This window comes from Canis lupus, chromosome 9, assembly GCF_048164855.1.
Source record: "Canis lupus baileyi chromosome 9, mCanLup2.hap1, whole genome shotgun sequence".
NCBI classification, from domain to species: Eukaryota; Metazoa; Chordata; class Mammalia; order Carnivora; family Canidae; genus Canis; species Canis lupus.
This window is the reverse complement of record NC_132846.1, coordinates 51,488,873-51,505,547: the sequence shown is the minus strand read 5'-3', so window position 1 is coordinate 51,505,547 and position 16,675 is coordinate 51,488,873. Positions and strand designations below refer to the sequence as shown.

The 16,675-nt window shown below is 51.8% G+C and overlaps 1 protein-coding gene across 10 annotated transcripts in view; it reads right to left on the bottom strand.

Moving 5' to 3' along the window:
- The window catches only part of TMEM63C (transmembrane protein 63C), a 131,382-nt gene that overhangs the window by 43,383 nt on the left and 71,324 nt on the right, over nucleotides 1–16,675 (bottom strand). For 5 of the 10 annotated variants that reach the window (XR_012036970.1, XM_072839464.1, XM_072839465.1 and 2 more), the window contains one exon: nucleotides 12,329–12,471. The gene's annotated coding sequence lies outside the window, so the exon portion shown is untranslated. Of the gene's footprint in view, nucleotides 1–264; nucleotides 401–2,899; nucleotides 3,043–12,328; nucleotides 12,472–16,675 lie in introns of all 10 variants that reach the window. The other 5 variants (XM_072839458.1, XM_072839455.1, XM_072839462.1 and 2 more) reach the window with 5 other exon arrangements.

Below are 16,675 nucleotides of genomic sequence, written 5' to 3'. Positions count from 1 at the left end.
ATACAAGGAGCAAGCATCTAAGCTCAGAGTGGGCTGCAACCCATTGGCACGGCAGGGCAGGGACAGGTGCAGCTTGGGCAGCACCGGGCAGGTGAGGGAAGCGGGTGAGGGAAGAAGGTGAGGAAGGACAAGAGGGAAGAGAGAGAGCCCCGCACCCACCTCAGCACTCCCATCCCTCCACCCCATATCCTCAGGGGCAGGCAGAGGCAGGATGAGGGAGGCTGTGGTGGAAACCCAGAGCATTGCCCGGCCTTTTGTCCTCACCCCTAAATCATGCCTGGACCCTCCTTTCTGGAGAGCTTTCCTCCTTCCTTCTTTCTAGCTCCTGGGTGTGAAGAACCGGAGTAGAGAGCTTTCTGGAGACCAAAGTATCAGCACTGGAAGGAATGAAACTTGGAATCTGAGGAATATAAAGGAACATAGAGCAGGGGCGCCCACCTGGCTGGTGGGGGCAGCAGGGGACTCCTCATTGGGCATTTCACAGCAGGGCAGTGGGAAGAAGCAGACCATCCGCAGCCAGACTGTCTGGGCTGAAATCCCAGGTCCACCCCTGCTAGCTACATGACCCTGGACAGTGACCTCACCTCTCTGAGCCTTGTTTCCACCTCTGGAAAGTAGGGATAACAGGCGCACTGCCTCACAAGGTTATTGTGAACACAAAATAAGCGAATTCACACAAAACCCTTTGCAGAGCGCTTGAGAGAGAGAGGGCTCACTATTTGTACTGTTGTCATTGGCACTAGCTTATCTGTGACATGGTGGTGAGGGCCCCAGACTGGACCATTCCTGGGTTCTGGCCACCTACTCTGTTCTGGAACAGGCCAGGGGAGAGATGTGAAATATGGGAAGGACTGTCCAATACCCCATAAACTGCAGCCTGTAGGTGGCTGTTGCCTCTGTTCTTCCTGCGAGGCAGAGACAAATGTCAGCCTTGCTTTCTGGGCCAACGAGGGGCAGGGAGAGATGGTGGTGATGCTGGCTGGTGAGTCAGGATTCTCAGCCCCCTCCTCAGTGGCACATCCCCTCTGATGGGGAAGCACATGGCCTTCCTCCTTCCCATTTCTCCCTAAGCCTGGCCTCCAGTGGCAGAAGCTGGAGGTTCAGCCCTCCCAGGTCTAGACAAGGTTTACTCTGCCAAGGGGGCAAAAGCTTTGAAAAGAACTAGCTCTGGGGGATCCCTGGGTGGCGCAGTGGTTTGGCGCCTGCCTTTGGCCCAGGGCGTGATCCTGGAGACCCGGGATCGAATCCCACGTCGGGCTCCCGGTGCATGGAGCCTGCTTCTGTCTCTGCCTCTCTCTCTCTCTCTCTCTCTGTCTCTGTGTGTATGTGTGACTATCATAAATAAATAAAAATTAAAAAAAAAAAAGAACTAGCTCTGTATTTATTAGTCTCCTGGTCCATCGTTCACCCCCTTCCTTCCAGACCTGGCCTGAGTTCAGCTACTGCTGTCCTCAGTAGCCAGGCCAGCGCTTTGCTCCCCTCTCTTCATCTTGAGGCCAAGGCCTCTGTGTAAGGAGCCCAAACACCCCTGAATCCCAGAGCTAGGATGGTCTAGGAAGCCCTGGGAATTGGGGATGGGGAGAGGAGAGCAAGCTTACTAATAGCTAACATGTATGGGACACTTACTATAGAAGTTACATTTGAGTTACAGTTCACTTAATTCTCACAAGTACCAGTGGGTACTAAAGTCCTCCCTAGATGCAAAAGAAAATGAAGGCCTGGACAGGTTAAATAACTTGCCTAAGGTCCTGGAGCTATTAAGTGGCAGGGCTGGCCTTTTAGCCTGGGCACTTTGCAACCCTCTGCTCTCTACCTCCTAGACCCTCTGGACCTCTGCTGGGCTGGCAGTGCCGGGCAGGGGGCCGAGGAATGGAGTGACCTCGCTCAAGCCCTAGTCCAGGGATTGAATCTTGCCCAGGCTGTCAGGATGGTGCATGGGAAAGTGCCCTAGACTGAGGCTCTGGGTCACCTGTGTGGCCTTGGGCAGGTGGCTTCTCTTCTCTGGGCCTCCTGTCTACAGGATGAGGGGCTTCTATAGTTCTCCAAGGGCCAGACTGGACCACGGATTCCAGATGTCTCAGAGACACAGCTTGCAGCCACCTGGCCTGTACTTCCTGGCCCTGCCCAACGCCACCATCCCCGTGAGTTCTCGGGAACTGATCCAGAGAGCTTGCAACTTGGTTGGACAAGCAAATCTCAGTAGGCCAAATCCATGTCCTAGGGAAAGAAGCTGGGTGGGGAGGTCACCCCCGCCTTGTCCTGTAACCCTGTCCCCCCTGCAATGCCAGAGCACCTGCTGCCCCACCCACCATCTAGCCTTCTTACTGGCTTTAACACTTTTCATCACTTTTCTGCTAATAACAGGAAAGATGATTTCCCATGGCTTGTGACCTTAAATGAGCTGGAGCCCTTGGCTATGGGCAGCCCCCTACCGTACCACCTCCCCTTCTTCTCTGGGTCTCTCCTCATATTCCTTCCACACACCCTGCTCTCAGATCTGCATCCCCGTTTCCAGGGCCAGCTTGGCAGCTGGTTTGCAGGGGGACCCTGAGTAGAGGGAGTAGGGAAGTAGGGTCACTCCATGGAGGGTTCTGGTTAATGTCCCTCCCCTGCCGCCATGCCAGCTGGCCACGAATCTTCCTCACCCTAAACCACCCTGAATCTTAGTCTCCTCATATTGTCACAGTGAAGGGGGTTTTACCCAAATTTACACGTGAAGAAATGGTCGTCAGCAGGCTAAGAGGCTTGCCTCTGACTGGGGAAAGTGATGGAACAGGGATCAGAACTGGCTCCCCCTTCAGTGCTCTCAGGCTTGGATTGGTGATTCCTCAGCTTGGGGCTCGGGGGTAGGACACACTGGGATTCCCCCAGAAGGTGTTTCGAAGATCCAGATACTCACGCCCCACTCCAGACTTTAAGAATGAGAACATCCACTCCATTTTTAGGTGCAGCCAAGAGAGAGAAACACCGGCTTAGGGTTCCCAGGATTATCTGCATCTAGATAAGGCATTCTTGCAGATCTAAAAGATTTTCTGATTCCTCCTAAAAGGAAGGAGGATGAGGAGATGTGGCCCATGCAGGAAAGTAGCTCAGCGCCACTTAAATCCTACTGCAGCCAGCAGCTCAGGACGCTGGTCCTTACATTCTGCCCTGGAGAGACCTCCCCTTCCCCTCGGCTCTGTGGGAATCTGCGGAAGGTTGGCTGGAGGTCTACAGGGGCCCACACCACCCCTTCACTTGAACCCTCAAACTCCTGCCTCTCTCCCTGGGCCTGAGGTCCCTGGCCTGACCACTTCATGGGGCACCAGGCCTGCTGTCTGTCCTGTCTCTGTGTCTCTCTGAGCTTCACCACTTTTTGCACCCCAGGTCTTTTGGCTAGGGTCTTTGCAGCTCCTGAGTCCAGCTCAAATCCTGCTCCCCTAAGCCTCCCACCCTCCAGTGAGCGGCCCTGGGTTGCACCTAGTCCGCACCCTCTTTACACAGCTGGCCTTTGCTATCACTGCCTGGAACTCCTTGGCTTTTCCACGGATGTGAGCAACTAGCTCTCCCCCTACCCCCAACTCCACAGGTTCCTTGATGGCAGCCCATGTCATTGTGGTTCTCCCACAAGGACCAACATGTGGTAAGCCTCAATGAAAGACAGACAGTCCTTCACCCAGGGCCATACTCAGGGGCAGGGAATAATAAAATGTGATTTGGATATGTTTGCACAGCATGAGTCACTCATTTGGCCCCGTCCCCATGCCCCACCTACACACCGTGGGTTACCAGGTCTCTCTCCCTAAGCCATAGCATGGAGTAGAGGGGATATATGATTTGGGGGTCAGGAAACTGGAATCTGGCCCTATTAATTGCAACCTAACGTACTGCCACTCAGTTTTCCCTTCCATAAAATGGGTATAATCATGTCTGTTTGGCCTCCACAAGGGCAGCTATGACAGTCAAAGGAGATAGTATGAGGAGACTCTTGTGTAAATCATGAGCACTGTAAATGTTGGTTTGCCGCCTTTTCTATCCTTTTCCCAGGACCGAGGTCGGTCTTCCTCCCTCAGCTACCCTTGAAGCCCCAGCACGGGGTGAGTGGACTGGGGTTCCACCTCGCTGTCAGGTCTGCTATAATAATAAGGCCGCCAGCCGCTGGGACCAGCAGGAGGACATTCAGCATTGTGCACAGCACCGCACAGAGTAGTGCACTTCTGCGGCCGCTGTCTCTGCCGGGGCTCTGCGGGCAGGGCCGGGCAGCGCTCGCTGGTGTCCCCATTACAACAGCTACCATCTACAGAGAGAGTTTGACGTGCCAGGTGCTGCGCCAAGTTTCTTAATGAATGCATCATAACAAACCTATCGGATCACGTGTTAGATGCACTCGATGGCCTTCAGCATCCATTTCGCCTCGTTCTAGTGGACATGGCTTCTACAAGCTAGAAAGTGAGACACCACATGTCCAACACTCCCTTTGTCGCTGGGACTCTGATCCAAGTCAGGTTCCATCAGGGACACATGCCACAGTCAGATTTACAAGGTGGGAAGGGGGAGGAGGCATCCCCCCAGCCCTGGGCTCAGGCTGTGTTCTTCCCACAAGCAATGTTGAGGAGAGGAAGGAGTTTCAGCAGGAGATGGAAGCTCCAGCCTGGCTCCTAGAGATGGGGTGTGGGGGTGGGGGTGGTGAGAGGCCACCATGCCTAAGGCTGCAGGGGATCCCTGACCCCTGGCTTGCAGGTGGAGGGATGTAAACTCATGGCTCCAGGAATCCATTCTGGTTTTTGGTTGGCTCTGCTCCTTCTGACACCTGAGCTCCTAGCTCCTGGGCTACTCCAGGGGTAGGTCCTCCTGGCCCCAGGGACCCCTCCAGCCTTATCTCCCTTGTCTCTACAAGAAACCTCAGCCCCCACCAAATGGGGGGGCCCCTCATCCCCTCACAGGCCTTGGCTTTCTCTGCTTCTTCCATTATTCTCCCGTGTGGAAAGGCCTCTTGATCCTCCCTGAAGAAGAATGCTCCACTGCCAGGCCCCATCCACTTCTACTTCCCCCAGGCAGCCTTCCCCCAGCAGCCCCTTTCTCCCCTCAACCCCGTAGCCCTCAGTTATCCTTTCCTGAGTTCTCTACTGAGTTGTGGGTGCTGGGGAGGACAAGATGTGTCTCTTCCTCAAACCTCGATCTAGAAGGGAGTGAGAAAAGCCGTGGCTAAGAGGCAACTACAACACAGTGTGAGTGAGGGGCTCTGCTGCCGCAGCAGGATTCATACACAAGGGGGCACTGAGCCTGGTCTGGAGAATCCAGGGAGCCTTCCTGGAGAAGATGAACCTGTGTTGTTCTGCAGGTTGTGATGGAATCAGCTGGAAGGGCTTTCTGTCACTTTTCTTAACTTGGCCAACAAGGCCTGCCTCTTACTCCAGCTCCATCTTATGTAGCAGTCCCCTTCTTTTATCCCCTGGCCTCATCTATCTTTCCCGCAATGCCCAGAGCATGCCACCTTCTCTCTTGCCACCAAGGGCCTTTGAATAGGCTAGTCCTTCTACCTAGAGTGTTCCTCCCTCCCACTAGTTGACTCATCCTCTCCTAGTTAATCTCAGCTCAATTTTTGCTTCCTTAGGGAAGAACTCCAGGCCAGGTCAAGCCCCCACATCCCATGCCTCAGAGCATCTTAGGCGACTAACAGCATGACATTTAGGTGTGGTCCCTAGGGACCCAAATCCTGTCTCTGCTATTTATAAGCTCCATGTCTTTGGGCCAGTATCTTAGCTTCCCTGTGCCTCAGTTATCTTATCTGTAACATCTACCTCACTGGGTGGATGTGAGGATTATATGAACCAATTCACATAAAATACAACAGTGCCTACTGCATAGCAATTGGCTCAATATAGTTAACTATTATTTTCCTTGTTTGTACCCAGACAGTTGATGTTTAGTTATGAGGTCACGTACCAAATGGCAGACTCCCCCAGGGGATGCAAAGCTCTGCGATGGCTATGCTTGCTTAGTATTTTCTCTGCTGTGTTGGTCAGAACTTGGTGCCTCACAAATGTTTGAGGGAGGGAGGAATGACTGGCAGTGGGCTACAGCAGGCCTCACTTGGCCCCCGATCTCCATCCCAGAGTGATCGGCTGGAGGAGCACCTACAAACTCTCTAACCTAAACCCCTCCTCCCACAGGTGAGCAGAGGTTGCTGCTGCCAAGTATGTCCCTGGCTTCTAGTCTCGCGGGGCTGAGCAGCCCCTGACCACCTCCATTTCCCCCTGGAATTCCACTCAATCAGTGGATTGAGGGCATGGTGAAATCTCGGGCTGAGCAGCCAGTTCTGTCTTGATTTAAAAAAAGAAAAGTGGCACATCTCCTCTGTAAGTGTCAGGGGAGCCGACAGATTTCCCCACCGCAAGCAGGGAAAGCTGCAGGCTTCAGCTGGACCCCGAGATGTTGTGATTCCCATCTCCATGGTAACGAGTGCGCCTGAGCCTCAGCCAGCAAACACTGGGCAAAGGACTTGTCATCGTCATCACCATGCGGCCTGCAGTGGCTCTGTCCCTGGTCAAGTCCTCTCCCCCGTCTCTCATGCAGCCAAGGATGGCTGGGTTTGCCCGCAGCAGTCCCACACAGACAAGAGGGGAGAGATGACAGATCATCCCCGAGTCAGCCCCAGTCAAAGCGGGATGGAGGGGCGGGGCAGCGGGGCCAAACAGGCAGGAGGACACTGGGTGTCATCCCTCAGCTCCTGCTGCTGCTAGGATGGGCTCTGGTGGATGCTGTCACAGGCTGCGGAGACCCAAGGCTCTGCGGCCAGGGTGGAGCTGCAGCCCCCGCAGCCACAGACACCCCCGCCCCCCGGCGGCTGTTGATGGTTCCCTGGTGTGCAGCTGGAACCAGCCTTAACGAACACCTGCTCTAGCTGGCACCAGCCTAGGGAATGAGCAGACGGGCCGGGTCACGGCGAGCGCGCCGTCAGGTGGGAGAGACCCGAAAACACGAAAGCAGGCGATCAGGATAAAGGGTAACAGATGCTCTAGTCAGTGAAGCAAGCAAGATGTGGACGGCACGTGGAAAATGCCGCCTCCTGCACGCCTGCCTGGTCTCTGGGAAGGAGACCCAAGAAACTCTTGACAAGTGGTTGCCTTCTGGGAAGGAAGCTAGAAGCTGAGAGCGGGGAGGACTGACTTTCATTATATTCTCCTTCTCACTTTTTTGGATTTTGTACTGTGCACACCTAACCAGCTCAGACAAAACAAAGTCAGACCAAGCTGAAAGGTGGCACCGTGTGCTAGGCGCTAGAGGAGGATGCGACCTGCTTGGTGGCAGGCCCGGAGAGGAGGAACGGGGCAGCCTTGACATCAAGGACTCTTGTCCTCAGGATCTGAGGCTTCTCATCTGCCAGGGCTGGGTGTATCAGTACATGACCTTATTTGGAAATAGGGCCCCTGCGGCTATAACTAGTTCAAATGAAATTGTACTGGGTTAGCGTGGGCCTTCGATCCAGTGGGCATCCCTGTACGGAGGCCACATGGAGACACGGAGGAGATGGCCCGTGGACACAGGCAGAGAGAGACGGGAGGCATGCGGCTACCAGTCAGCGAGTGCCTGGGGTGCTGGCTGCCACCACAAGCCAGGAAGAGGCAAGGGAGGACTGTCCCCGAGAGCCTGCACAGAGCACAGCCGTCCCAACACCCTGGTTTCTGACGGCCAGCCTCCAAAACTGCAAGAAAACAAATATCTGTTGTGTGAAGCCACCCAGTCTGTGGTGCTGTGGTACAGCTGCCCTCTGAAACCGATACAATGGATCTGTGCATTTGTGTTTGCGTATTTTGAGGCAGATCAGTGTATTTTGCATGGGTGCATCTGTGTATGCTGCAGGGTGGTATCTGGGTGTGCTTAGGAACGTGTTTATGACTACACTTTGTGTTTGGTGTGCTTATGTGTGTTTTGGGGTGATGCATGTTTGTTTTTATGTGTGGGCATGTTGTGTATGTGTATGCATGTTCGTGTATGTGTGTGTGAACACACATGTACGTAACCAATGATCTCTCAGGTCTTTCTTAGCCCTAACATTCCAAAAGTCTACCCTGAATTTGGCTACAGAGGTTAGTGCTGAGGGGATGCTGGCCACTGGCAGTGGGGAGGGACCCCAAGACGAGGTTGGAGCCACACCCATTCGTTCTGGTCTAGGGCTGCCTGGGAAACGGGCAGTCTATGGGAACAGTGTTCTCTGCTGCACCTGCCTTGTCAGCAAAAGGGTCTGAAGCTCAGGAGTGTGGGGCCAGCAGGATCCATGCCCTGGGGTCCCAGCCCGACAGCTTTCTTGGAAGCCTTCAGCAGAGCAGAGACCCGCCCCCCTCCCCACTCTACCTGCTATGAATCTGAGTTACTCTGAAACATTAGAGTGTTCACAAAGACGGCTTGTTCTACCATAGATGCTGCCGCTGCCCAAGTTTCTGATGTGGCAGGTCTGGGTTGGAGTCTAGAAGCTCCCAGGTGATCCCGACACTGCTGGATGGGGCCGCGCTTCAAGGATCACTTCGTTAGACTGTGAAACAGGTGGTGGGGCTGTCTTCGTCCTCCACCCCCTACCTGAGACCCCGGTGTGGGTATCCTGGTCTTTGAGGACAGGCCCTGGAAAGGTCAGGCCTGGCAGGCTCCATCTTATTCCCCAGTCTGTCTCTCCCAGCTGCCTGCCTGTCAACTGTGAAATCATTCATGCAGTGAAATAATGGGCCAGACTCTGTTCCTTGTAGTCAAGGTGCTTTTGGTCAAAGCACAAGATTCTAGTGGGTCCACAGACCTCAAAGGAACCATGCATTCCATAAGTGCACTCCAGAGGCCCAGTGAAGGGGTGCTGGGAGCACAGCGGAGAAGCCCTGGGCAATCTGGAAAGGCTGCCTGGAGGTGGTGTTATCCAAGGCAGAGTTGGGAGGGCAGTAGGCACATTCTTCGAGGGCTTATTGCCAAGTGTTGTGCTAAGAGTCTGTAAGCACGAGCTCTTTCAATGCTCATAACTCCAAGATGGGAGCTACTGTTACTGAAGAGACTGGAGTCTGGCAGCCACATATCCAGCCTTCGGTTCATATGGGGCTTCTGACCTGGAGTTGGGAGTTGTGGCCATAGGGAGGGCAAGGCCATGATATGCCCAGAAGAGACTGTGTGCACACAAAAGTAGAGAGGGAAGTGGGCTTGGATTATGTAAAGGGTTTCCCCAGAGAGAGTTTGGGTCCCAGATGGAAACACACCAGCCCTCGGGGCAGCAGAGATGGGAGGGACACCCAGCTCTGTCCCCATCTGGCTAAATAGGGCAGGAGCCAGGCTGGCTGCCTCTGGGGGAGTCAGAGAGAGGCAGAGGGAGGGGCAAGAGTGTAGCTGCTCCCGCGATGGGTGCGAGCCAGATGGCAGAGGCCGTGGGGCTGGCTGGCACAGCTTCACAGGGTCTGGGGGGCAGAGAGGGCCCAGGACACGAGTGGCTTGAGAATCACGGCACTGTAGTAGCGCGGGCTCTCTGGCTACAGAGCTGATGGTGATGAAGGGTGAAACTGCCCAGGAATCCCAGTCCCCCTCCTTCTCTGTTTCCCCACTGCATTTATCTCCTGTCACCCTTTATCCATAGTTTAGGCTGTTCTCTGCCCTGACCCCCATTAGAACGAAGGCCCCATGAAGACAGGGCCCACGTCTTCCCCTCTCGTCGCTGAATATTGCAATGTTTCGCATAGTGCCTGGGATCCCAACAAATTCATTCATTTGTTGAATGAATAAAGAAAAACGTGCCACCCTGCACAAAGCAGCAGGGTCCGGTGTGTTCTCTCCCTGTCACTTCACTCCTGGCTTCCTAAGCTCGCACCACCAGAGCAGAAAATCCCTGTGAAAGCCACATAGAGCTCTGCTTCCTCCCTACGGAGCCTCACACCCTTGCCAGGAGTCTGGGAAGATTGGGACTGTTCCTACCCTCCGCTTGCCAAAGATAACACCACTTCCCTTCATCTTGGAATGGAGGCCAGGTGAGGAAATGTTCAACTAAGGAAAGCAAGAGGACTAGGGTAGCTCCACCCGGCAGCTTAGAGAAGTACCTCTGGTGGATGGAATAGAACAGCCACAAGACATGGAGCGCCCACCCCATGCAGGTGCTGTATAGGTGCCCTGGGCACTTTGATCCATTTTGGCCTTTCCTCAACCCTATGGAATGGGTATTATTCTCCCATGTTATAGATGGAAGAGTAAAGGCTCAGAGAAGCTAGATGACACGGCCAAGGTTTCCCCACCCAGGGTGGAGCCTGGTTTTGGACCTGGGTCTGTCCTACCCCAACCTGGCACCTGCTTTTCCATGGTACAGGCCTCTGTTGTGCTAGGGAAACTGGAGGTGCAGGGTGTGGGGCTCACCAGGCTCTCCGTCCCAGATGCCAGATCATGGGTGGTCTCTGCTGGCCTCAGCCTCCCACCCAAGCTATGGGAGCTCAAGTTCTGGCCACCAGCCAGTAATGAATGAGGACAAGGAAATCGTGTCGGCGTGGCCTGAACTCATCCAAGAACGTGAGTTTCAACTGCACTCACCGCCTGCTCTGGCCTGTGCTGGGCATCTTCTCCTCACTCTGATGCGCACTGGCAAGGCTGGAGTCCAAATGGTATTCCCTGCATTTAAGGCCCCTGGCAGATCCAAGGGAAACCAAACCTGCCTCCGAGGCAGATCCAGCAGCCAACATCCAGGGGCTGCTCAAACTGGGGCACAGCTGAGAAGGCAGGAGAGCCCGGATCAAGCCTTCAGCTGTGGGGCTGTCTGCAGCTGCCCTTCTGTTCCTCAAGGACTCAGTTCGCCCACCCTGATGGTGGAAACCCTTTCTCACAGCAAACACTACTGATTCCTTATTATGTGCAAGGAAAATAATAAAGCTTCTGTTCTTGAGGCCTTCAAAGGACAGGTTAGACATAGTCCACCGAATGGGCAATGGGGAGCCTTGGACGATTTCGGAGCAGGGCAGCGAGAGGACTGCCCTGCTTCAGGAAGCAGAGTGTGGCTTTTGTCATGACCAGAGCTAATGTGTGGGAAGCACTCACTGAGTGCTGGAGGTTGTTCCGAGTGCTTTACAGATACTAACTTTAATCTTCACAGCCCCCCTGGGGTACTGTGTTATCCTCATTCTACAGATGAAAAGACTGATGCACACAGAGATTGCAAGGCCCGGGCTGGGACAGTGGGCATGGCCAGGGGAATGGAAGTGAGATACTGTCTCTGGCTAAGACTCCTTGCCCTGGATCTCAGGCTGGACCAGGAAATTATGAGGGAGACACATCAAGCACTTTGATCTGCACAGAGAAGAACTCTATCTGCAACTGCTTTTATTGATAATGACAACAATCACAGTATTCTTGGCCAATAGCCCACACAGGATAACTTCTTTGGCGGAAAAGAGATTTTAGAGACTCTCAAATAGAGATAGCTTATCACTGTGTGAGCCTGCCTTGACTACCCAATTCTTTCTTGATTTTATTAACTTAACTTGCTTAAATTGGGGAGAAAGCCTCACTGTAATGCTAACTTGGCTTTAATGCCTTCTAGCTTGGGATGTTTGATCACCACCAGGGGCCCCATCATAGAGTGGGATGAGTTGCTGGAGTCACTGGGTTGGTGGAAGGAGAGGAAGGGTGGGGGGTGGAGGGTGGGGGTTGGGGGGGGTGGGAGGGCTAGGAGGTTGGGGGAGAGACCAGCTAAGGCCAGGTAGGGGAAGAGGCAGCTGAACCCAGGAAGGACTGCCTGAGACCCAGGGCTTCCTATGTTGTTTTGACAAAATTACACCTGGGTCCTCTGAGACAGTCAGCTCCACCACCGTCAACAGCACTATTGATAGAAGTAATGCTTGAGAAGTAAAAAGAGACTGAGGTTGGAGTATATCACTGAGATCCTTTCCAGCTCTAAGAGTCTATGAAGATGCCATCTGTCATAATCCCTTCCTGAGAGGCAGGGAATTCTTGGAAGAGTTGCTTACTGGGCCTGTCCCAGACTGGGCTCAGCTGGGACCCATGCAGGACCCCAGTTTACAGCTCAACCTGGGAGCATTTCAGGGTGGAGAGGGGCAGCACAGGGGACATCCTAACCAGAGCCAGAGTAGTCTTTGGACCCCCTTCCCAGGCTTTAGGAGCCAAGGTCCCCCAGGACAGTGTCCTTTGGAGAGGACTGAGCTTTCCAGCACCCCCCTCCCACCAGGTTGTGGGTTTTGGAGGGCTTAGGGAGAGCCTCCACCCACGCAGCAGCTGGAGAGCCACAGGTCTCAGGCAATGGGGCAGCCACATTTCCTCAGCCTGACAGAGGAGCTGCTGCCAGGGTCTTAGCACTGCCGGGTGAGAGGGTGGGAAGAGAACCAACCTGGATCAGCAGGTGAGGTTTGTGGCTGAGGCGGATGGGTGGTCACCGGCCCTGCCTCCTCTTGATCTGTCCTCAGGTGCTTCCCAGTGGCCCAGCCTTGCCCTTGCTTGGTTCCTGACCACGCCGGTGGCTCCTCCAGGGCTCTGTGGCACAGGGGCGACAAAACACTCTCAGGTCTCCCCAGCCTCCTCACAGCTGCTCACCCAGCCAAGGCCCAGCATGCTGGTCAGCACCTCCCCATGGGGCCTACCTCAGGGGAGTTCTCAAGGGGTGAGGGGCACCCCAGATGACCCCAGTCCACCCCCTATCTCTGCACCCAGCTGCCCATCCCTGGGGTGGGTGAGCTGGGGAGCCATCCTTCACCGTGGGTGAGCATGAGCCTGAGGGGAGGGGAGCTGTGGACAGAGCACTACACTAAAGGCACCCGGGTCTGCACTGCCATTTGCCTCCAGGCGACGTGGGAGTACCCCACTTCCCCACACAGGAGGGGTGCTTCAGCCTAGATACCCAGATGCTGCCAGCAAGGCTGAGCTGGGGAGCTCAGAGGGGCCCATCACCATCAGGGGACTTCAGCATCATTTGGGGGCTGCTTGTTAAAATGGTTTCAGGGCCCTTACCCTAGCCCACTGAATCAGAATGCCTGGGAAAGTGCCTGGGGATCTGCATTTAACAGGTTCTCCCTGTGGATGCACCTGAAATAAGAGTCGCTGGACCATATGCCACAAAAGGGCCAAGATAAGGATGAAGCTTTGATCATATGCATGAAGGAAGGGGTCATTGGTCCCTTTCCTGCAGGCAGCGCCATAGGAGCCCCGTCTCTGCAGACAGACTAGCCAGGTGCCCCGGGCAGCTGCTGAAAACTCACTAGGCCCCATTTCTTTGGGGACAAAATGAAGACTGGAGACATCTCCCTAGCCCTTTAAGATTGAAAATTATAAATATAAGAAGAGGGGAGCCCACTGGGAATTTAAAAAGAAAGTTCAGGATGAGGCACTGAAATAGTACTCTGCCTTTCCAATTGCTTTCTTCTTAAATATTCATTTTAAATTCTTTTTGTTGGGAACCCTGGGTGGCGCAGCGGTTTGGCGCCTGCCTTTGGCCCAGGGCGCGATCCTGGAGACCCGGGATCGAATCCCACGTCGGGCTCCCGGTGCATGGAGCCTGCTTCTCCCTCTGCCTGTGTCTATGCCTCTCTCTCTCTCTGTGTGACTATCATAAATAAATAAAAATTTAAAAAAAAAAATAAAATAAAATAAATTCTTTTTGTTAAGTATTTTACTTATTTATTTGAGAGAAAGAGAGAAACAGGACAAGCAGGGAGAAGACTAGAGGGGGAGGGAGAAGCAGCACCCCCCCCCCCCGCAGAGCAGGGAGCCCAAAGTGGGGCTCCATCCCAGGACCCCAAGATCAGGACCTGAGTCGGAGGCAGATGCCCAACCAACTAAGCCAGTATAGTAGCACTTCTTTTTAAATTCTGAAAATAAGGACACCTGGGTGGCTCAGCGGTGGAGTGTCTACCTTGGCTCAGGGCACAATCCTGGAGACCCGGGATCCAGTCCCACATCAGGCTCCCTGCATGGAGCCTGCTTCTCCCTCTGCCTATGTCTCTGCCTCTCTCTCTCTGTGTGTGTCTCATCAATAAATAAAATCTTTAAAAATAATTAATTAATTAATTCTGAAAATAACATGCTTATAGGAATAAAAAATAAAAGCATTTAAATCAATGCACAAAATCCCCCTGCTATTCCTCCAAACCTTGGTCCCACTCCCAAACACAGTCACATTTCCCATTTTACTTTTCTTCAAAAACTTTCCTATAAATACTGACAAATACACATCTATGCCTACATCTTTATTTTATTTTTTTAAAGATTTTATTTATTTATTCATGAGAGACACACATACATAGAGAGGCAGAGACACAGGCAGAGGAGAAGCAGGCTCCATGCAGGGAGCCCTATGCAGGACTCAATCCCGGGTCTCCAGGATCACGCCCTGGGCTGAAGGCGGTGCTAAACCGCTGAGCCACCCCGGGCTGCCCTACATCTTTATTTTAAACCTAGCCAGGAACATATTCCCGGTACTGTTTTGTTAGTTTAACATACATCACACATCTCTGCATATCAGCACAGACAGATCCTTCATCTTTGTGGAGCTCATGTGTTCCATTGAAAAATGCACTGTAATTTATGTGAATCTATTCCGGTTGATGGATGTTTACATTGTTTCTACCCTTTTGCTGCAAAAAGCTGCAGAACAGCATCTTTGAGTTTTCTTTGTGTCTATGTCGGAGGTTAGCTGTAGGGTAAATACTAAGGACTCGAAGGTTAGGTGGATCTCAAATTCTGATAGATGTTTCCAAATTGTCTTCCAAAGAGGATAAACCAGTTCAAACTGCCCAGACAGGCCAGAGAATTGTCTGTTGCCCTCCACCCTCGACAACATTGTGCATTATCAAATCATTAAGCTTTGCCAATATGAATGTTGAAAAATCATATCTGGTTTCAATGTGTCATTCTGTAATTATGAGAAAGGGCAGACATTATTTTCATGTTTATTGATTGATTTGCCTTTGCATTTCTTTTTCTGTAAATTGCCTATGTCCTTTTCAAATTATCTTACTGATTTTTTTTAAAGCATGTTTTTTTTTTGTTTTTTTTTTAATTTAAATTCGATTTAGGGACTCCTGGGTGGCTCAGTGGTTGAGTATCTGTCTTCGGCTTAGGTCCTGATCCCAGGGGTCCTGGGATTGAGTCCTGCATCAGGCATCCCACAGGGAGTTTGCTTCTTCCTCTGCCTATGTCTCTGCCTCTATGTGTCTCTCATCAATAAAATAAAAGTCTTTAAAAAATAAGTTAAATTCAATTTAGTTAACATATAGTATATTGGTAGTTTCAAGGGTAGAGTTCAGTGATTCATCAGTTGCATACAACACCCAGTGCTCATTACATCACGTGCCCTCCTTAATGCTCATCACCCAGTTACCCCATCCCCCCCCCACCTCCCCCTGCAGCAATACTCAGTTTGCTTCCTATAGTTAAGAGTCTCTTATGGCTTGCCTCTCTCCGTTTTTATCTTATTTTTCCTTTCCTTTCCTTATGTTTGTCTGTTGTGTTTCTTAAACTCCACATATGAATGAAATCATGTATCTGTCTTTCTCTGACTGACTTCCTTCACTTAGCATAATACCACCTAGTTCCACCCACATTGTTGCAAATGGCAAGATTTTATTCTTTTTGATGGTTGAGTAATATTCCATTGTATGTATGTGATATATATATGTGTGTGTATATATATATATATCTCACATCTTCTTTATTCATTCGTCTGTCCATGGACATCTGGCCTCTTTCCATATTTTGGCTACTATGGACATTGCTGCTATGGTCCTTCGGATCACTATGCTTGTATCCTTTGGATAAATACCTGGTAGTGCAATTGCTAGGTTATAGGGAAACTCTATCTTTTTTTTTTTTTTTTTAAAGGAGGGATTACTTAACATCTTTCTTTTTTTTTTTAAGATTTATTTATTTATTTATTCATGATAGACACAGAGATTGAGAGAGAGGCAGAGACACAGGAGGAGGGAGAAGCAGGCTCCATGCCGGGAGCCCGACGCGGGACTCGATCCCGGGACTCCAGGACCGCGCCCCGGGCCAAAGGCAGACACCAAACCGCTGAGCCACCCAGGGATTCCCTATCTTTAACTTTTTGAGGAACTTCCATACTATTTTCCAGAGTGGCTACACCAGTTTGTGTTCCCAGCATTCCTCACCAACATCTGTCATTTCCTGACTTGTTAATTTTCGCCATTCTGACTGGTGTGAGCTGGTGTCTCAAAGTGGTTTTGATCTGTATTTCCCTGATGCCGAGTGATGTTGATTTTTAAGAGGTTTTTCTAAGCTAAGGCAATTAATTAACTTGTCATGCGTATTGCAAACTGTCATATGTCTCTTTTTCATTTTTTTATGTCATCATTGGCTTACAGAAATTTCATATTTTCCTGTAAGCAAAGGTATTTTTTTACTAGAGCATCCTAAGAATATTTGCCCATGTTTTCCACTATTACTGTTTGGGTTTTCTTTTTTCTTTTTAATCTTTTTTTCTAGACTATATTTTGGTGTAAGGAACATAGCAGGGCCCAGCTTTATTTTTTTCCTCAAGGGGCTAAACAGTTGCTCAAAGTCATGTATGAATAATCTATTTCCTCCCTCCACCCCACCACCCTCCCTCTAAGTTCAAAATCTCAATTTAACTATGTGTACAATTTGAGGGATGCCTGGGTGGCTCAGTGGTTGAGTGTCTGCCTTTGGCTTGGATCATGATCCCGGGGTCTTGGGATTGAGT